The following is a 23,128-nucleotide window of genomic DNA, read 5'->3' as shown; positions in this document are numbered from 1 at the left end:
TGTGGTCGACGATATCACCTAAGTAAGTTTAATCTATCCGATACTCTAATTTGTCGTTTCTGTGAGCTGGAGGATGAAACGCCGGTTTACATTCCCTGCGCATGCGTAGCTCTGGCTAGGCAGAGACTCTCCCATCTAGATGAGGTGACTCTTAATCCCTATGTGCTATGGAGTAAAACGTCTGAAGAGGTACTTAGATACATCAAAAGTCTCCAGATACAAAATAAGGCTGAAAGGTCATGCACAATAGATCTGCACAAGGTCGCAGTGCTTCCAGGCCTAGTAATAATAATAATATATGGGAAGTAGGTTGAAAAACGCCTTATCTCAGAATGCTTTTCATTAGCTCCCTCTTATGTCAAAGTGCATTGAACTTATGCTCAGATAGGGAGTTTTAGAAACAAATTTTGAGATAGTGTAATTTTGAATAAAATTCTAACGTACGGCATTCTTAAAATTATGAAGGAATGACCAAACCAACATAACTCTTTTTCGATTCACAAAATATTTAGTAGAAAATGAATTATTTCCCCTATAACCTGTTGGCTTTTACAAATTTATTATCACTACTAATATACTACTAGAGGTACTTTTCTACTACAATTTTCGATGAAGGGGATTTAATTATTCCCCGTTCTCCTTACTTCGTAAAAGCAACCGCACAAGTGAGTTTAAATCGTTTTCCACCTGGTCCTTCGAACGGAGTGGGGGCCTCCCTCTACCTCTGCTTCCATAGGCGGGTTCCGATAGAAACACTTTCTTGGCCGGAGCATCATCTTTCATTCGCATAACATGGCCTAGCTAGCGCAGCCGCTGCGTTTTAATTCGCTGGACTATGTTGATGTCTGCGTATAGCTCGTACACCTCATCATTAAATCTTCTTCGGTACTCGCCATCGCAAACGCGTAGAGGTCCATAAATCTTTCGAAGAACTTTTCTCTCGAACACTCCCAAAGCCGCTTCATCTGCTGTTGTCATGGTCCATGCTTCTGCCCCATATAGCAGGACGGGTACGATAAGTGACTTGTAGAGTATGATTTTCGTTCGCCGAGAGAGGACTTTACTTTTCAATTGCCTACCTAGTCCAAAGTAGCATTTATTGGCTCCCAACGCAGGACTGGAGTGTCATCCAAGTCGAGGACGCTGTAGGACCTAGGAGACAGGTCGTGTTAGCCCTGAATAAGGAAGCTCTCGAGCCCCTTAGACGGAGCAAAGGAAGAGTGTTTTACGGCCTCGGGGAGGTCGTAATTCACGTATACCGTGGGGACGCACAGCGCGCATCCCTTTCGAGTGCCTCTTTGGACACGGACATTGAGGCACCCGAAGTGGAAGCGGAAATCTCCGACGCCGAAAGCCTGGTTTCCGCCACGTCAAATTGCGCAGGGGCTCTGGGCAATTTGTCGATGGAGGATGCTCTGCTGGATAGCGACGGAGAGGATCCCAACATCACGGTGATGGAGGCAGGGGAGTCTGAGCAAGCTCATGCTGAGGTTGCTCCAGATAAACCTGCACAAAAGTAAGGCAGCCTCGGCTGCTCTCATCAGTCGCCTTTCTAAAGGCGACGTCGAAGTGGTCCTTATCCAAGAACCCTGGGTGAACAACTCAAGGATTTGCGGATTGGGGGCCACTGGGTTTAAGCTCATCCGAGCTGCAGATGAAGGTAAAGTGAGAACATGCATTTTAGTAAAGTCTGAGCTAAATATCTTTCTCTTGCCTAATTATAGCAATGGTGACGTCACAGCGGCCAGTTTGGCAAGCGGAGGCACCCAATTAACGCTAGCCTCCGTTTATATGGCGTACGACGCAGAGGAACCTCCTCCGCAAAAGACGGTAAAGGATCTGGTGGCCGACTGAAGCAAAGGCCATCTGTTAATTGGGACAGACGCAAACGCCCACCACGTGCAGTGGGGTAGTTCCGACATAAACACTCGGGGTAAGTCACTTTTTGAGTACCTTTTAACAACTAATCTTGTAGTTTGCTATGTAGGTAATGAACCAACTTTTATTACTAAAAACCGTAGAGAGGTTATTGACCTCACTATTTGTAGCGAAAGTGTTCGGCCTGAGTGCGTCGTAAACCGGCAGTGGGTAGGCGCACAAGGGTCGATCTCGGGAAGGTTCACTCAAAAAAATATGATAAAAGAAAACACAAAGAGGAATTTCCTCGTTATAATATAATATTTAATTCAAAGTGAAAAGAAAATCGACAGTGGTTATAAGGTTACCTTTATGTTGAAAAAGTGATGACGGTGATCCTTGGCGATGTGTGCTGGTTGGCGGTCAATCGAGAAAGAGAGCGGTTATCCCGTTGAGGACAACCGCTAAGCCGCGAAAAAGTCCTCTGGTATTAAGGAGGGGAAACAAAGCCACACACACAACAGCCCCCACATATACGTGCATGGGTGCTGACAACCCGCACACACACGTGCATGCGTATGAAACGCATGCATGTGCATGCATGCACACAAATGCGGCGTGAGTGTGGGTGGCTGGAAATATTATTAAAACGTTAGGGAGGGGCGCCGTCAATCAGATAAAAGTTAGGCATTGGGCCTAAACATGCCGCCCCCCTTGCGGTACGCAACATCACAGTCCGCCAAGGATCACCGACCGTGAAGAAGAGAAACAAAATAAAAAACTTATAATTAATTATATCTAACTTAACATAATGCCGGACAGTCCGCCGGCTTGGCGGCACGCAAAATGGTGGGAGCTTGGTTGCTGCTGCCTCGGTCATTCACCAATTTTCCCGTTATGGTGTAAGGCGTGATCCAGGTTTGCCTAGAGCTAGGGATTGCGAAAAGAAGTAAGAAGATATACGTGTTCATATTTCTTGCCGTTTATTACAAATTCATTGGAAATTCTATGCTTGTGCATTTTGCGTGAAGAAAATTCAATAAAAAATAACTTATTGTAATGATGCAAGCTTTTAAAACGCACACCTCCATTGTGACTTCATACAAGTGGCGAATTTTCGATAAAACGTTCACAATAGTGAACAGCGAGTGAGTATTAATATGTTTTCTGTATACAAATTGAAAGCTGATTTGAAACAAATGTGCAATTCATGGAACTTCAATTTAATAACGGCGAACACAAGAAAAGGAAACCTTTCTTCCATTCTCTGGCCCTTCGCGACAGCCGTTCTCCTTGTCAGCTATGATTTGACACGTAGGCATGGCAATGGAGGGATAGAAAGATTCTTCACTTGTACGAACTCACAATGCACACCTCTTGCGACTGTGTACAACAGAAATTCAATAAAATAAAAAAGGATAAAAAGTGTAAAATTCATGTATTTCGGTCGTTACCGAACATTTTGCTGTTAGGCCTTCGCTGTGCCCGAGAGTACCCAACCGAAGATGGTACTCTGAGCTAACAAAGGGCCAAACGTGGTGGGCAGAATCCCTGGGAGTATTATCTCGGCATATACATCTGTGCCTAGGACGAGGCGGATCGGGGCGGATGAGTAGAACTGCGGATCCGCCAGACGAAGATGTGCGTACGGGGCTGCGATGGCACTGTCGATGCTGGTTGTGGGTGTCGTGCGCCGAAAATTGGCTACGACCGCAGCATGGGTCGCAATCCTTCTGTTCTGTCCGTGTCTTCCTCGGATACGCAGCAGACATCCTGCTTGCCCGCCAATGTTGCTGGTAGGAAGTTGGAGCTCCTGGGCGAGCTCATCCGCAATCACTGTGGTGGGGGAGCATCCGTCGATTAAGGCGCGAACGAGGTGTAGCCGCCCCCCTGCTTCTATTTTCACGACCGCGGTGGGGGTGATCGCTACCGTCGGTATCATGGTGGCGGTGGCAGCTGAATGCGGGGCTAGGAGCCCTGCCCGGAAGGCGGACACGGTGGTGAGCTGCAGCGAGTTGGATCCGTGACTGCGATCTCGTGGTTGATGATGGGTGTGATGTCGTTGTTGCAGGCGAAGAGGCCTTGTCTCCGCTCTGCGCTCGCGCGGTGGTTGCCTTCGTTGAGGGGCCTTAGTTTGCCGGCGAAGAGACCGAGTCTCCGCTCGGCCGTCACGAACATGGCGCTGGACGGTAGATGGGTTGTGCTGGAGCCGCTTCCTTTCGTGCTGCAAAAGCGGTTGATACGATTTGGCTGCTGGTGTTGTGTTTGGGCGAAGAGACCGAGTCTCCGCTCCGGTTCGATATGGAGTCGTCAATCCGCTCACGGGGTGATTCCAGCTCCTCCTCAACTTGTACACTCCATGGCTTGGAGCGGGCTTCGTGGAGTAGCTGTTCCTCTTCATCAATCGAGGAGATGTGAAGCATCGTGTGATGTTTTTCGCCGCATTTTTTACATCGGCCTTGGCTTGGGCATGCGTTAGAGCGGTGGTCTAGAGCCAAGCAATTTCCACAGCAGCTCCCGCGGATCACTAAGTAAAGACGCTCCTCGGGTTTTTTGGCCCGAAAGATGGGGCACAGGCGTATGGGATGTTGCTTAAAACAAGCGCGGCATTCCGACGTATAACGCATGACGTTCTTGGCAGCATTTCGTTTTAAAGCGGCGAAACGACCCATTTTCCTGAAAGGAGTGAAATAGGTTTCAATGGGTCGGGTCATTGTCGAAGTGCAGGGGCGAGTGGTCCCTAATTATATGGTTGAGATTTGGGAAATTTTAGTAGCGCGTGCGTAGGGGGCAACCATCTGTAGCAGTATAAATATTCGTATTTGGCGCACATCATGTGCATAGCCTCTTTCAACGCACGTTATGTGCCTGGGTCTTTAGTGCCTTATTTCGTTTATTTTGTGTCACCCGCTAGCGTTTTAGTTAGCCACGGGCACACTAGTGCTGCAGAAGAATGAGCATTTACGTTTTTTCAGTTCGCACATTCTGGTACCGAACCGGGTAGAAAGTGTGTAGCGTGGGTTCTTTTGAGTCGCTGTTATTTGTGTTGTTGATGCTAAAAATCAACAACTTCCCTGCCCGCCACAAAAAAATATTTTTGGACAGCAAATTGTATGCTATGTAAAGAAAAAAATAAAAAAATAAAAATCTTCGTTTTGGACGAAGAGAAGAATTTGCCGAATGAATAATTTTTGTTTTGTATTGCCCTTCACTTATCTCTTCAACTTGTCCCCAAGTACGCTTGTAGTCATGTTTTATTGAAGGCCTTTATCAAACGGCACGGTTCCCGAAGGGTATTTGGCTCCGTTACCGGTTCCTCAGACTCGGGTTTTTGGGTACCCGTTTGCATCTTTTTATGCATCCCTAATATAATGCACATTTAAACTCGGCATGTATATGTACATACGTTGGTATAAGTATATGGACCGTCAGTGCACGGACTTTACCGCATTGGTAGTTTGACCAACCTTTTTGACCCATTTTTCATTTTCAACTACGTCTACGTCTTCTGCTACCAAAATTTAGATTCTACTAATATTTCAGTATTTTCGCACTGAAAACGTATACGGCGATCATTTTTAAAGTGTCTAATTGCCAAGCCCACCCAACTAACATTAGGAGGGGATAATGATTAAAATCAGTCAATTCTCTTAAAATTTGTGAGCAACTTTAAACAAGAAATGACTTTTTGATAAGATAATATAGCAAATATTTTCTGCGCTATTTTTCTAAGTTTTTTTTTTTTTCGTGAATAATTTAAACGAAAATAAAAGTTTTACGTAAACGATAACATGCCGCAATCGGTTATTTGGTGGCAGTATTTTGGGTACTTGGGAATATTGTTGTGGTAGGTAGACGTTTTGGGATGTGATTTATTTTGTGATTTGTTTGTTTTACGATAAATTGGGAATTTTTTGGTACCAATATAAACCGTAGTTATCGTTTTCACGAAACTTCTACTACCATTTTCCGTGCCCCAACATTTTGACTTTACAAAAGTCCATGCACTGGTAGATATTTACCAGCAGCAAAGACAAAAAGAATTGTGCACATTCATACACACCCGTGTATAGAATGTAAATTCCTCTGAATTGAAGCAAACGGGACTAATCGAGAGATTTATTCCGTTGCTTCATTCTTTAATTTTTTACGCTTGGTGGAGTAGGTTGGCTAAAACATGGTAAGTAGAGTGCAATATTTTCTTTTCATTAATCAATCAATTTTTCTTCTTTTTTTTTCTTTTTAGATGTAAATTTGGTTCGATTTCTAATTTTTGCTTTAATATCGAACTCATTACAAATTCTGTCGAAACAATGGGACACTTTGGATTGCCTTGCCGCGTTAAGTCCACACATAAATGCATATCATTTGGACATGTTACAATAATATATGATTCTGGCGCTTGTGCATGTGTTTCAGCAATGGCTTGTGCATTACGGCGTTTTGGTTCTACTTTACCACCAGATGATTCAATCATACGTACAATTTCAGAACGTGCTGGAAAAACATCAGGTGTTACAAAGAAATGTTTGCCAGCAAAAAGCGTATTTCGTATTGTCGAACGTAATACAGTATCCAAGTGAAATTTGAGATTTTCATCGACAGGTATGTATTGTATTTTGTAAGTATCAGGCGGCAGGAACCGGCCTGCTTTGGCACTCTCCACTAACCAATTCGATTTGAGTACATAATCTACATGACAAACAGCTTGTATGAGTTTGCATGTGCGACTTTCGCGTGTCATAACCAAAAAAGTTGCATCCTCTGGATTGTCGACAACGATACCACCAAGAGTGACGACAGCTTTTTTCAACGATTCTGGATCGGCCACTTGTGAAAATATCACCTTTGGTGGTTTATCATTGTGTGGGTATTCAACACAGACTATTGTCTCTGGTATTTCCTCCTGATAGGGTGAGATCTTTTGACGTTTCGACTTTTGTTCAAAATATGGATCAGCTAAAGAACGTTTGACACGTTCATGCGCTTCTTGTGTAAGATTTATTGGTGCTTTCCAAGCGGCCATCAAATGTGGTACCAACGGATAATCGATCCTAAATGGTGCAGCTAACGAATATTGCTGATACTTCTGATTTTCATATTGCGACATTCCACTCAGATTACCAATGCAAATATCTGCCAACCAAACTGCATTTACAATCGGTATATTCCACTCTTTGGCAGCGGTGTATTTATCACCTTCGTGTTTTTTACAAATCAAAACTGTATTATGCTTCGATAAGTATGATGTGTATATGGCACCACATTCTTCTACCATTTGCTGTATGCGAAAGCTTTCTTCACCTTCAAATCCATGTGTTGAAATTATGTGTTTATCTAGAGGCTTCTGATATCCAAATTGACTGGGAAACGGTAGATGAAGTGCTTGCCATGGCGGCAGTAATTGTTTCTTAAAGCAAATATCACTCAACCAATATGCTGTTATGCAACGTTTGGAGTCGCGCAATGCTTGCATCACCACCCCATGACGTTGCGTACGACAGAGCACATGTGTAACGCGTTGACAATAAACGCGTTCAATATCACCACCAAATTGCCGTATCGTCTCCATCCAAATTGGCAATTCATTTGCATCGGTTTCATCATACTCCACAATATAAATGTACAGCCAACAAGGAAAAGGTCAGGTGGTAATTTTAAATTCGGATTGTGTCCGTAGAATTGCGGACGCTGTGGCAGCGGCATATTGGGGCGGCCTTGTATGAATCCAGCCTGTGTCATGACACCTTGAGGCGATTGTGTAGATTGAGGCTGGGGAACTTGTGCCACCGCAATTTGCCGCCGATCAGAGAGTTTATTTTATAGTAATTACATGGATGAGATAGGATAACAAGTCTGCGTCATTACAGAACATTCGTCGCAAAACTTGGATATACCTGTTTATATATGTATATGTATGTATGTGATGGGATTTTACTTGTGCGTTAATCTAGCAATTTTAATGTTAATCGCACTGACTGTTTTATTTTAATTTTATATTCAAAATAATATTATTCGGTTAAATTAATTTCATAATGAATTCAGTAATTAAGGATATATTAAAGATATAGTATATGTCTGTATTTATACATATTTGACACCTCCTTCAAATTTCTCAATTGCTCGCTAAATAAGTTTTTATGCATCTGAAGATGTGTGTATCATTCGTTATGCCAATTATAAGCACTTAGTTCTTTTTAATAAATTTTGTTGCTATACATTGCAATATTTATGATAAATGGAACGACATGCTGCCTTCATTCGCGGCAACTTTGAGCTTTTCTCGCATCACTTCCTGACTTGAGTAATCAGGCAATTTTAAATAATTTACACATGTCATCACTGATGGTAAATATTCGTTTGGATTTTGATTACCATCAAGTGTTTTGCGCACAATTGTTAGCTGTGGTGTTAAAGACTTAAAACCTCCAGTCGGTAGTCGGGGTGAGCCGGTCACAAATTGTAAAAAAAGACGCTGCTCGTCACGATGATATGAAGAGAGGATATCATATAGATATTGTATCGCCTGGGAATCTTGGGTAAACCCATGGTCAGTACGGCAACAGTCTTGACGCATTTTAACGTCCCATCGTTGGTAGTTGCAAGCACCAGAACCACAAAAAAATTTTCCAACTCTTCAGGATAAAACATACGCAGACGTTGTGTCGGGAAAACCGAGTCAAATCCTTCTCGTAGCGCCTCAAATTGTTTCTGCACGCCTTCAACAAGGAACCAATACGTCACCAATGAGATGTACTGATGTAGATTGTGAATTGTTACTGGCGTATCACGATCACCACGGCATAGTTCTATATTTGCATAGCCTGGTAAAACGAAATCCAATCCAAGATCAGCTATGGGGCATCCATCCAAATCCAGCGATTCAATCTTTTCAGTCTTTTCCATTGCATCAAGTTTCGATTCGTTTAATATTTGATCGCGTTCAAGTACCACGTCCTGTAATCTTACCAATGTACTTTGCACTTCGGGTGCGACACGTGCCAAATCGGCTAAACCAACTGAATATTCTTCATTCAATAGCCAGCGGTAGAACGGTATTGAGAATGGTAGATCCAACATTCGACTATCCATAACAGCCTTAGCCATAAATTTTCCAAGGAATTTGAATTTTGCTTTGGCTTTTGATACTTGCGGCAATTTGGATGACTTGCCCAATGGCATGGGAAAGAGTCCGTGTGGAGTATTTACATATGCCATGGATGTGCTGGTCGTTATTGTCGCCACAGATGATACAATATCGCTAATTTCAGGTGGTGACCTATCACCTCTTTCGCGTGGCAGCTGTTGTGATAGTTGGGACTGATTTTGCTGGGTCTCGTGTTCAATTATCATGTTTAAAGCACTATCATTAGGAGATGAAGTGATACCCACTTGATCCATATTTAATTGGCGCTGCTGATATTGCAGCTGTTGCTGATGATTGTGATGCAATATCATACCAGACTGTGGGGCATTACCAGCGACTACAACTTGATGTTGTATTATTTGCTGGGGATGCTGTTGTTGTTGAAGCGACTGTTCTGGTACTGGGGTGCCACCTGCTGCTACGACCATCGTCTGTTGCTGTTGTTGTATTTGTAGAGTTTGTTGTATTATGCATACTTGACCGCCAGACATGGTCATTTGTTGCGGCTGGCCGAATTGTATTGTGGACTGCGGATATTTTATCAGCACGTCGATTCTCTTTAATCTGTGGCTGTATGCGTTTAAATTCTTTTGGATTTGTGGCAGATATCGAATCTGCGTTAGGTTAATTGCTTGGCCTCGTTCCTTTGGCTGAGTGCATCTGCGTTCTGTGGCAGACCCTGAGTCTGCGTTAGGGTTCTGGTGTCCTCGCTCGGGGTGAGTGAGTGAAATGGGGTTTGGTTGTGAAAATTAAAAATAAGTGTTTTGTGGCAGATGGGGATCTGCATTAGGGTGGTTGATTGGCCTCGGTGGGCGAGCGCTGGGTTTTGAAATTTTGAAAATTTTAAAAGGATTATGGGCCGAGTGCCTTTGCTTTCTGTGGCAGACCGAGGGTCTGCGTAAAGGCTTTTCTGGTATACTCGTTCTGGAATAACGAGTGAGTGGGATGGTTGGTTTTTTTTTTGAACGGAGGGATGTGGAGGAACGGGGGGATTGTTAAGCGAAGCTTTTGGTCCTCGCACAATCTATCTCCGTGGGAAGAAGGATCAGTTTGACCAAAGGTCGTCTGACTTGACCCTTCTCGGTTATGAGGTCGACTACACGTACTCGGTTATCTTCGCCGGGGTGTACGTTGACGACTCTGCCTAACCTCCATTCGTTGGGAGATAAGTTGTCCTCTTTGATGACAACTAGATCTCCCACGTGTATATTTTGTTTTGACTGTTTCCACTTCACTCGTTTTTGAAGTTCGGAAAGGTATTCCACCTTCCATCGTTTGCAGAAAGTGTGATGGAGGGCTTTGAGTTTCTGCCATCGATTGATCATCGAGGCAGTGCTCTCACTGGCATCCGGTTCCGGTGGAGCCAGCAGGTGGCTGCCGGTTAGGAAATGTCCTGGGGTTAGTGGCTCCAGATCCGTTGGGTCATTCGACCCCGGACTGAGAGGGCGCGAGTTGAGGCACGCCTCAATCCGGCACAAAAGTGTTTGGAACTCCTCCATAGTATATTTGTGGGGAGAAGCGATCTTTTTGAAGTGGCTTTTGAAGCTCTTCACTCCCGCTTCCCACAAGCCGCCCATATGTGGAGCGCCAGCGGGAATAAAATGCCAAGTTAATGCTTGATGGCTATACTTGGAGACTGTTTTGTCTCGGCTTTCTGCCAGGAAGGCTTTGTATTCCGATCGTAGAGATCTGGAAGCTCCGACAAAGTTCGTACCATTGTCGGAGTAGATGTTCTTCGGACATCCTCTTCTCGCGATAAAACGCGAAAAGGCCGCGAGGAAGCCTGGGGTACTAAGGTCACTAGTGGCTTCTAAGTGGATGGCCTTAGTGGAAAAACAGACGAAAAGGCATACGTAGCCTTTTGACAGTCGACATCCCCTACCGCGGTAGCTTTTGATGTCGAAAGGCCCTGCAAAGTCTACCCCGGTATTGGTGAACGCGCGGGTAAAAGTAGTCCGCTCGCAGGGAAGGGTCCCCATAAGTTGGGACTGTGCCTGCTTTCGGTGAATAATGCAGGTTTTGCAATTGTGGATGATTGCTCTGATCATGGTCTTGACATTCGGTATCCAGTATTGGGTTCGGATAAGACGGAGCATGAGCTGGTTCTCGCCATGAAGGGAGTCATGATGAGCCATCATAACTGTAAGGCGAGACAGCCTACAATTGTACGGCAAGATGATCGGATGACGCTCATTGTATGACATGTCCTTTGAAGCCCCTAGACGCCCCCCTGTTCTAATAATATCATCTTTGTCGATATATGGGTTGAGTGACAGTATTTCACTCTTTCGATCGATAGGTTCCCTATTTTTCAATTTTAAATATTCTGTCCCGTAAAATTGTTTCTGGCAGACTCGTATTAATGCTTGAGTCGTTGCCTTAATCTCATCGGCTGAGATTATGCACGACCTTTCGTGGAACATTGCTTTAGTTTTTGGGTGAGTTCGTTTATAAAATCTCCTAACATAGGAAAGAACCTTTAAAGCCCTGGGTAAATTTGAAAAACGGTCGAGAATATCTACATGATCTACCCTTGTCGTGGCATATGTTTGTGCCCTCTTCTCCTCAACGGACGTTTTGTATTCGGTCTCTTGTGCTGGCCAGTGGGAATTGTCTTCTTGCAGCCAAGAAGGTCCCTGCCACCACAACGAATTGTTGGTCAACTCTGATGCAAGTAGTCCTCTGCTTCCTAGATCCGCTGGATTAGATTCCGAGTCCACGTGAAGCCAGTCCTTGCTACCGACCATATCGATGATCTTAGTGATTCGGTGTGCGACGAAGGTTGACCAGGAACAGGGCGGCTTTCTTATCCATGCGAGTACGATGGTTGAATCCGTCCAGAGGTGAACTTTTACGGGTCCCAAATGAATATTTCGGAATATTGATTCCATCATTTCTGCGAGAAGCACGGCGCCGCAGAGTTCTAAACGTGGTAGCGAGATGGTTTTCACTGGAGCTACTCTGGTTTTTGCTAAGAGTAAGTGAATGAAAAACTGATCGTCTCTTTTTACGCGCATATATATCGCTGCAGCATATGCTTTCTTGGAAGCGTCACAGAAGCCGTGGATTTCTATTTCGCCTTCCGGGGAAAAATTTACCCACCGCGGTATCCGTATGTTATCTATTTCGCCATAGTGTTGGGTGAAGGTTTTCCACCGTTCTAATGTATTTGGTGAGACAGGCTCATCCCATCCGGTGCCTTCTAACCAAATATTCTGCATTAATATTTTTGCTACTATGACCATTGGTGCAAGCCAGCCTAAAGGGTCGAAAAGTTTGGCTATAGCGGATAGGATTGCGCGTTTGGTGATGTTCTCGCCCTTCTCTAAAACTCCTGCGGTGAAGTAAAACATGTCTGAATGCGCGTTCCATCGTATTCCGAGTGCCTTCACCGAGCTAGCCTCTTCAAACGCTAGGAAGTCCTCGCTGAGCAAATCCGTTTTGGGGATGTCCTGAAGGACTTCTTCACAATTGGATGTCCACTTGCGCAATGGAAAGCCAGCTGAGTGTAATGCTTCGCGAATCTCGTTCCTTGCTTTGATAGTTGACGCTATTGTATGCCCTCCAGATAAAACGTCGTCGACATACATACTTTCGCGTAATATACCCGATGCTATTGGGTGGGTATTTTCTACATCATTAGCCAATTGTAGAAGTGACCGTATCGCGAGGTAGGGGGCGCAGTTTACACCAAATGTGACAGTCTTTAGTTCGTAAAGACTGATGGGTTCGTTGGGGGATGTTCGATGGACAATTCTTTGAAATTTGGCGTGATTATCGGTCACCCAAATTTGCCTATACATCTTTTCTATGTCACTATTAAAGACAAAGCGATACAGTCGCCAACGTAAAATTAAAATAGGCAAGTCTGCTTGGAGTACTGGACCTGGGTGGAGTATGTCGTTTAGACTAATGCCATTTGCTGTCGGACTTGACGCGTTGAAGACGACGCGCACCTTGGTGGTGGTACTTTCCGCCTTTACAACGGCGTGGTGGGGCAGGAAATAATTATCCGAATCGTCGGATGGTACATTATTTTTAATTTTTCTCATATGTCCAAGCGTTTCGTATTCGGATAACACCCGAACATACTCTTTCCCTAACTCTTGGTTTTTCAGTAATCGCCCCTCATTTCTGAAGAATTGTGAACATGCGCGCTTTAGAGACGGTCCTAATGCAATCTTCTCAGGGTAATCCTGCCTGAATGGTAGCGAGACTGTATATCTTCCACTTTCATCACGTTTTGTTGTGTCCTTAAATAATTGTTCACAATACCTTTCTTCTTCATTAAGCATTTTGTTTTTGGGAACATTTTCTACCTCCCAGAAAGCTTTTAATTGGTTGTCCAACGCAACCTCGTTGTAGAATGACATGATGCTCTTCGTTGGACTCGGTGCTTCGATGCGACCGGTTAGTATCCAACCGAACACTGTCTCTTGGGCCAAAAGTGTATTTAGTACATTCTTTTTCAGACCACTCAGTATAATTTGGGGATATATGTCTCCTCCAAGTATGAGGTCTACATCTTCGTTGATGTAGAACCTCTTGTCTGCCAAAACCAAGTCTGGGAATGCCTGCATAGTCATGACGTTGATATGGCAGGATGGAAGATTCCCAGTGAGTTTGGCTAGTACTAGAACGGGTGTAGTCAGGCTGAAGCAGGCATCCACTGGTGAACGTAATTCAATTTTTGATGCTTCTTTCACCTGGGCTGACACCGAATTTGTGATGCCTGAAACTTGGGCATGCATTTTTCTCGCTGGCAAATTGATTCTGCGTTTCAGTCTTTCAGTTATAAAGGAACATTCAGACCCTGAATCAATCAATGCCCGTGCGGAGAAGTCGGTACCATTATGGCGAATGTGTACGCGAGCAGTTCCTAATAGCACGCCTGTGCTGGAATTGGCATGACAGGATTTTACATTCTGGTTCGCAGATTGTCGCGCCTGTGCCGAAGTTGTTGGGCTATTATCCGCATCTTTGAAAGGATTGCGTACAGCCGTGTGCTGAGATGTATCCGCATGCAGGAGCGTGTGGTGACGAGAGTGGCATTTGGAACAGTTGTAGGAACTGGCGCACTTCGTCACGGTGTGTCCTGGGGATAAGCAATTCAGGCAGCCACTTGTGGATTTTATAAATTTAATCCTTTCTACTGGGGTTAAGTCGCAGAAGCGTGAACAGTTGCGTAATCTGTGCTCCGTAGATTTGCACATTTTACAAATTGATTTTATTGTTTGCTTGGATACTTTCGTTTGAAAAGCACCAAGTCTTTTCGTAGGGGTTTCCGTTGATTGTCGCGACGCGTTTGGTTTTTGCACTTTCGAAGTGGTATGCCCTGTAAAACCAGACACTGTTTCAAGTGTCTGAAACCGATTAGACAGGAATTTATCCATATCCTCCCACTTGGATATGTCCATTTTATGGTCTATACTTTGCTCCCATAGAGCCAACGTGCTCTCTGGTAGCTTGGTTGAGCAGAGATAAGTCAGGATTGCATCCCAATTGGAAGTGTCAATTTTGTGGCATTTGAGGGACGAAATACAATTATTTATATCATTTTGCAGCTTTTTTATTGAACTGCCACACTCACTTTCTACCTTTTTTAAGTTAAATAAAATTTGTAGTTGTGTGTTAACTAAGATACGTTTGTTTTCGTATCATTCACACAAGTTTTTCCAGGCCATCTCGAAACCTTCATTTGTGAGAGGGCATTTTTTAACGATATCTTTTGCTTCGCCCTGCGTTTTGTTGTTGAGATGGAATAACTTTTCCACCCCTTTCAAACTAGAATTGTTTATATATATTGCCGTGAAAAGGTCGCGAAAAGTTGGCCAAGACAGATAATCCCCTTTAAAAACTTCCGTATCGCAAGCAGGGAGGCGAATTTTATGCCCATGAGGTTCTTGCTCAGGGTTGACGTTCTTTTCATCCTTCTTATGTTTTTCTGCCTCAGCAGATATAGACGCTGAACATCGCACGTAGATTGCGTATGCTGCCTTTTGCTTCTTTCTGATCGCCATAACGTCATCCGCTGACACCTCATCAGATCCCAATAGCGAATCAAACGCAGACTTTACCTTCTTCCACAAGAGCCGCAACTCTTCCTGCTGTATTGCAAGGGTGTGTTTGCTATGGTCGCTCTCCGGAATAAGGCTGTAATCTTTATCAAACTCTGCGATTGATTCTGCTAAACGGATGTAGGTTTCCATTGTTTTATTTACGTTTATTAACGAGAAAATTTCCGATTAGAAAAATAGAACTCTTCTGAGTTAATATGCCTGCCCAGCCCTAAATAAAAACTATTGAACTTCGAGTTTATTATTTACTTTGTTTATTGCAGACTTTTTGTCTTGGTAGCGACAACGAAAAGGGTTTATTTTACAGACTTTTTGTCTCAGCGGCAACAACAAAAAAGGGGACCACTCGCCACCTCCACAAATAATGGGTGTATTTTGGTGAAAGTGAAAAAATGCGTGCAATATACGCAACTAAGCGCAAGAAAAAAGTGTAAAAAGTGTTTAAAAAGTGAAGTGAGCACCGGATTAATTAAATTAGATTGAACTTGATTTCGTGTTTTTGATGTGCAAATAAACAACAACAAAAACCTATTTAGTATGGTGCGGAAAATGAGGTTAGGTTACCCTCTTCCTTGTGTTGTGTCTGGAAAACCTTACCACTGGTGGGGGGATAGACCAGATAATCACAAGGACTGAAATAAATTAACAAATGAAGTGGTTTAACTTTTAAAATGGAAAAATGGTGCCCACTAAGTAATTTCACTTTTTACACTTCTTTTCGATTTCAATATTTCGCGCACAACACAGGTGTTTTCTTTATTTTTCTTCAATAACACTTAAAAAAAAAAATGGCAAGAAATATAACACTTACTTCTCTTTGTGCTGTGGCTCCGGTATTTGTATGATATAATATAATCCCACTTTTCTCGTTGTTGTGTTTGGCAAATAAATCCTTTGATGAGTTTTTGTGGCAATTCGCAAGTTTTGTAGTAGGCAAAATCCTCCGGCAAAAGTTTTTGAGGTTGATAAATTGTGCTGTGTTGTGGACTGTATAACAAAGAGGCGCTTTTAGTTCCTGGTGAGGAGGACCAATGTTCGGCCTGAGTGCGTCGTAAACCGGCAGTGGGTAGGCGCACAAGGGTCGATCTCGGGAAGGTTCACTCAAAAAAATATGATAAAAGAAAACACAAAGAGGAATTTCCTCGTTATATTATAATATTTAATTCAAAGTGAAAAGAAAATCGACAGTGGTTATAAGGTTACCTTTATGTTGAAAAAGTGATGACGGTGATCCTTGGCGATGTGTGCTGGTTGGCGGTCAATCGAGAAAGAGAGCGGTTATCCCGTTGAGGACAACCGCTAAGCCGCGAAAAAGTCCTCTGGTATTAAGGAGGGGAAACAAAGCCACACACACAACAGCCCCCACATATACGTGCATGGGTGCTGACAACCCGCACACACACGTGCATGCGTATGAAACGCATGCATGTGCATGCATGCACACAAATGCGGCGTGAGTGTGGGTGGCTGGAAATATTATTAAAACGTTAGGGAGGGGCGCCGTCAATCAGATAAAAGTTAGGCATTGGGCCTAAACAGAAAGCGTTTATGGGTGGGTTAAAAAATGGCGTGTTCTTGAGGAACATTTCTTTTCAGACCACCGCTATCTTGAAGTAATGTTAGAGTTCTTCGTCGATCAGCCCATTGCGAGACGTAACCCACGTAATACAAACTGGGAACTACATAATGAGCTGTTAGCAAGAGAACTACCAGAACTGCCCCCACAAAGCCTCTCATCAACGATGGAGCTAGAGGGTCAGGTAGAAACCTTCACATCGGCTTTCTCAAAAGCCTTAGAACAGGCCTGTCCATTGCCAAAACCGCGCGGTAAGCGTAAACCTCACTGGTGGTCCCATGATCTGGACCTACTTCGTAAATCCTGTAGAGAACAGTTTAACAAAGCCAAATTCTTTGATAACGGGTCACAATGGCTAGAATACAAGGACAAACTAAGAACCTACAAAAAAGTCCTGAGACAAGCGAAGAGAACTTCATGGAGAAACTTCTGCACTGGAGTCGAAAGTGTCGTGGACACATCCAGGCTACGGTGCGTGCTTTCTAAGACGCAAACAGCTATTAGCTTTCTGCGGAGACCGAATGGTACCTGGACCAGCACAGAAGGGGAAACTCCAGAGCTGCTCCTGGACACACATTTCCCGGGAAATATGACAAACGCACCGGAAGTACCTGCAGCAAACCAAGCTGTGAATATACCCATCACTGAGGAGAGAGTGAGGGGGGCAGTCAAAAGTTTTAAACCTTTTAAGGCTGCTGGACCAGACGGGATTGTACCCGCTCAACTTATCTACTCTTTGGAGGTATCAGCCAACTGGCTGCGGCACATATATACCGCTTGTTTGGCTATGAACTATATTCCGTGTGCATGGAGGAGCGCCACGGTCATATTCATTCCTAAGGCAGGCAAAGCCTCTCATTACGAGCCGAAGGACTATAGACCTATCAGTCTTTCATCCTTCGTACTCAAGACCCTAGAGAGAATAGTTAGCGATTTTCTCACTACAAGCATTGATAGGAATCTCATTTCGGACTAACAACACGCGTACACCAAAGGTAAATCTACGGAGACTGCGCTACACAGCCTAGTCTCTACTATAGAAACATCCTTGTTCGAAAAGGATTATTGTCTTGTGGCCTTCCTAGACATTGAAGGAGCATTCAACAACATAAGTCCAGACGCCGTTAACATTACTTTAACTGATCTGGACGTAAATAGACCCCCAGTGGGACTAATTGATCAACTGCTCAGGGGAAGAAAAGTGCTCTCCTCTCTGGGGAAGGTTGAGGTAACACGATTTGTCGCAAGGGGCACGCCCCAGGGTGGTGTCCTTTCCCCCTTACTATGGAACCTAACGGTAAACTCGCTATTAAGAGATACTAGTTGGGGGACCGGGAAGGTCGTGGCATATGCTGATGACCTTGCGATTATCTACAGAGGCAAGTTTCCTCAAACTTTGTGCGACTTGATGCAGGTAGCATTGCGAGAGGTTTCCTTGTGGGCTTCCCGATGTGGACTCAGCGTCAACTCCGATAAAGTAGAGCTTGTCTTATATTCCAAACGATACAAAATACCATCGTTGAACCTACCTGAACTAAATGGGGGCGCCTAAGCCTGGCAGATAAAGCCAAATTTTTAGGCGTAGTTTTAGACAAAAAGCTGAACTGGAAGGACAACGTTATCCAGCGACAAAAGAAAGCGTACATTGCATTATATACGTGTAAAAGAGCCATTGGCAAAAAATGGGGACTCACCCCAACATATGCAGATGGATTTATAAAGCGATTATCAGACCCATACTGCTGTATGGGGTAGTCGTATGGTGGCCAGCCTTGAGCAAGGCGTCAAACCTAAACTTGTTGGGTAAAGTCCACAGATCCAGCATGATAAGCATAAGCGGGGCTCTAAGAACAACGCCTAGCGAAGCTCTTCAGGTCATTCTTGACATCTTTCCACTGGATCTGGCTGGTCATCGAGCAGCGGCAACGTCAGCCCTGCGTCTAAGGGAGTTGTCGTGCTGGAACAACAGGACCACAGGACACTCAAGTATACTAAACAAATACAGTTTTCTCCCTCCTAGCACGGATCGCTGTGCGACCACAACAGTTGCGGAAACCAACTTTAAGATAAACATACCCAGCAGGGATGACTGGACGGAGTCGGACAAGTGCCTTGCTATGGGCAACAGCATTTCCATATACACGGACGGCTCCAAGCTAAACGGGAGAGTTGGGGGTGGGGTATACTCAAGGGACCTTGACCTCCAGCTCTCATTCAGACTACCCGACCACTGCAGTGTATTCCAGGCAGAAGTTGCAGCCATAATGGAAGCCGCAGCTAGGATAGGCACATACATTGTCGGCAAAGAAATTTTTATCTTCAGCGACAGCCAAGCTGCCATAAAATCTCTGGGCTCCCACTCGTTCAATTCTGAACTAGCACTAAACTGTCGCCGATCTCTTCAAGAGATGGCTCAACAGAACCGTGTACACCTCACATGGGTCCCTGGACATAGGGATATCGAGGGAAACTGTATTGCAGATGAACTCGCTAGGCAGGGTGCAACCAAGCAGGTTCTTCCTGGACAAGAACGCTTAGGTATGCCCTTGTCCACATGCAAGCTAATGCTAAAAGAGCACATCTACCGTCAAGCCGACGAAAGATGGCTACAAACACCGGGATGTCGAACGTCCTAAAAGGTCCCGTCACGTTTACAACCTAAGAAGGGATACAATTTCCACACTTGTAGGGGCACTAACGGGTCATTGCCTCATAGGTAGGCATGCAGAAAGGCTAGGAGCGCCTTATCGTCGTTGCTGTAGGAGTTGTAAAGAAGATGAGGAGGAGGAAACTGTGGTTCACCTCATTTGCAACTGCCCAGCGCTAAGCGGAGCACGGCAGCGCTTTCTGGGAGCTCCATTTCTTGATACTATGAGTCAGGTTGTGGAGCATGACGTCAAGGACCTGGTAGATTTCATCAGGTCCTCAAAATGGTTCGAAGAGGAGAGGTAACGGTGTTTTTCGTGGTATCACAACGGGCCTAGTACTACTGGCCTAAGTGTGCCCTCGGGCAGCCACCCCAACCTAACCTAACCTAGCATTTATTGGCAAGATTGATTCTTCGCTGGATTTCAGTGCTGATGTTGTTGCTAGTGTTGATGCTGGTTCCCAAATAAACGAAGTCATTTACTATTTTGAAATTATGGCTGCCAACAGTAGCGTGGTTGCCAAGGCGCATATGCGCTGACTCTTTGCTCGATGACAGCAGGTACTTCGTTTTGTCCTCATTCACCATCAAACCCATCTTTACCGCTTCTTTTTCCACCTCGCCAATATTCCGCGTTTCTAATGTGTTGCACAACACTGTAGACGCAGAACCATTATCCCACTAAGCCACATCACTCATACGCCACGTATGCCGTTTGAACGCTCAAGCGTGTAGCTAATTGGTTTTGTTGCCGCTGTCGATTATGACAAGCGCCGAAGCAATATGAATAACTGTAATTTTTTTCCTTCACGTTCTTTCGCCATTCTGCCACATTTCGTATCGCACGGATGAATTTCGAATATGCAACAGCAATAAAACGCAAAAATTCACAGCTACAAATATTTTTTTTGTTGTTGTTAAATTAACATTGCCCACGCCATTTGTTTCACACCATTGGCATTGAAATGATTTTACTTTTATTTATACTTTTGTAATGAAATTTTTTTAATAAAACTTTAGGGCTATTAAAATTTTATGTTATTTATTACTATTGACTTGATAAAATGTTTGAAACACTTATAAAATAAATGACAATAAAATTGCCTTTGACAGTTGCGATTAAGTATATTAAGTACATTGTGCTGTGAAAAGGGCGATTTTTATTAACATTCATGTTGGCCTTTTTGGATTTTTTGTTTGTTTTAAATGCCTTTGCGGCCGCATATGCGACTTCCGTTTTAATCAGGGACTTCAACGGTTGATACTTTTATAACACAAAAGTTCTTGCAGAAAGCCGAGATAGGGAAAAACGTTTTCTTTGTTATGTATTGAATTCTTCGACTCAGGGACTTTTTGTGTTTGTAAAAATCAGTTATTTAATTTTAAACATGTTTTGTTCATAGAAAGTTTATTAGCCTTAATTACTTACTTAAGTGGCATTTAACTGTGTAAACGGTTATGGCTGTCCAACAAGGCGTGGCAGTCGCTACTCGTTGGGCTAACTGGCGCCAATTGTTCACACCAGGGGAATTTAAGTCGTTTCCATCTGATCCTTACCATCCCCCCCTGTGGGTTAGAGGTTAGAATATGCCCACGGTAGATATACCGGTCGTAAAAGGCGACCATAATATCATGGCTAACCAATCCATGAGTGGCATTACTCGAAAGGGAGCAGTTATGGACGCTGTGTACCATCTGCGAGACCCTAAATAAGGTCTTTATAAAAAACGTTACCGCGGGAGCAGGAAAAGCCAGTTGTGATCTGAATATATTGCATTATATCCAGGTATCACCTTCCTGTCTTGGGATAGCCCCCTTGTGGGAGCATCGCGGTGGCTGTGGTTTCATATCGTAATTCTGTGAGGGTGACCCAGAATGCGAAGGATTACCTCTGTGGAAGTTGACAATAAAGCATGCTTAATGAAGTTATGCAGTCGCTTCTTCGTTGGAGTTGACAATAAAGTATTCTCTTCGGAGTAATGCGGTCTTCTTCGGTGGGAGGTGGGTGTACGCTCCTACTAACTGTGATTAATGAGATGTATCTTCAGTGTAGTTTGTAAGTACCTATGGATGAATTATAGCAGTAATTCATATGGGAAAAGACATTCTGGCTTATAGATGGCATCGGTAGTTATTCACAGGGAACGGACGTATATTGAGTGAACGCATTATTAGCTGTGGCTAATGAGATGTACATATCTTAAGTGTAAATGTGCTAGTACCCATGATTAATGAAAATAATGTATCTTGTGATTGTGTGTGTTAAGTACTTGTGAGTATGACTGTCTGTTGGCGCAGGACTTCCGACAGATATATTCGCAACGAACGGGCATTTCGCTTTATAGATTACGTCTGAGTAGTTTTTCATGGGGAAAAGACATTTTAGATCTTATAGATGACGTCGTTATAGTTAGTTCACAGTGAACGTGCGTTTTGGATCATATGCCATCCCTAAAATTGTGTTGCAAATTCCTGCTTTTCAGGATGGGTTGCTCACATGCCCCTAATACTTGTATTAAAATTTTGGGATTTTATGATGTACATATCTGATTCTTTTGCGACAGTCAGAAATGTTACAGCGAATTACTTGTGTACGGAGAAAGATGTCTTAAAATCCGGAGTGGAGTTGTCCAACAACCGGCTGCCATTAACCATAAAATGGCCGGAACTTTCTAGAACTCCTATCTTACCTAGGTAAGGACTTGTAATTGAACCTCCCGATGACAAGGAAATTGGTACCATACGATTCGGCTAAAAAGTGTTGAGGCAAGAGAACATGGAGCCGATAGTTGGGCCATTGATCATGCAGTACATCCGTGTTTGACACCGTGGAGTAGAGTTTTATTAACAGGTATCAACTGTAAAGAACTTATCGACTGATTCTTACTATGCTTACTGCTACAACATCCCCCTGTGGGCTAGTATACCGCCATAGGTAAAAGGCGATCAAAATACCAAGTAACAAATTGACGTCATCGTATTAGTGACAACATAAAAGGCTAATCAATTACCCATATTTACTTGAAAGCGAGTAGGGTGGGCGCTGTGTGCCTCCTGCGAGACCCTAGCATGGTCTTTTAAAACTGTACCGCCGGATGTAGGATTAGCCCGTTGCAATCTGATGCATTGTATCGTATGATGCTTGTATGCAGGTTTGAGACTCCTACCTTTAGGATTCGGATGAATCGCGGGGGTTGTGGTTTCATGCTGTATTTTGGATTCCTTTGGTTTGTCCGTAATACGACGAATGTCATGTCAGCTTACAATAAAGCATACTTAATGAAGCTATGCAGTCGCGTCTTCATTGGAGTAGCAATAAAGTTTTCTCTTCGGAGTAATGCGGTCGCTTCAGCCTTCGAAGTAGACAAAAAAAGCATTCTCGTCGGAGTAATGCTGTCTTCTTCGATGGAAGGTTGGCATAAATTTTACTCGTGGTCTTTCCACATGGGTAAAATGCCTCACTATCTTTTCTGATCTATGTACAAGTATTTCAAAGACTCTTTTGCGTAAGGTCAAAGAAACGATTGATCACATCCCAAATTTGTGAATGTTGAGTATAAAAATTGGTTGATAAATAAAGCAGAAAAAAGTAACAAAGTAACATAAATGGTCTATCGTTGTGGATAATTGAAAGAGTGCGTTAGTGTCCACCCTTCTTTTTGAAATTTTTTGAAACTTTGTTAGATCAAGTCGACCACATCATCTGATACTTGAGCGAATGTGATTAGTACTTGTGATAAATGAAGATGTGTCTATGATACATCGTGGTAGTTTTTCACAAAGAACGAACATTTCAATCCTGCGTAAATGTTATCAATATGCTG

The 23,128-nt window shown here is 43.7% G+C and overlaps 1 protein-coding gene and 1 pseudogene across 3 annotated transcripts in view; one reads left to right on the top strand and one right to left on the bottom strand.

Moving 5' to 3' along the window:
• The window catches only part of LOC137250617 (uncharacterized), a 373,691-nt gene that overhangs the window by 42,066 nt on the left and 308,497 nt on the right, over positions 1-23,128 (top strand). The gene's annotated exons all lie outside the window — the stretch shown is intronic.
• Positions 7,706-9,495, bottom strand: LOC137247754 (E3 ubiquitin-protein ligase TRIP12-like; annotated as a pseudogene).

This window comes from Eurosta solidaginis, chromosome 4 (assembly GCF_040869045.1).
Source record: "Eurosta solidaginis isolate ZX-2024a chromosome 4, ASM4086904v1, whole genome shotgun sequence".
Classification (NCBI taxonomy): domain Eukaryota; kingdom Metazoa; phylum Arthropoda; class Insecta; order Diptera; family Tephritidae; genus Eurosta; species Eurosta solidaginis.
Note: the sequence above shows the minus strand (reverse complement) of the source record. Positions and strands in the feature narration are given on the sequence as shown.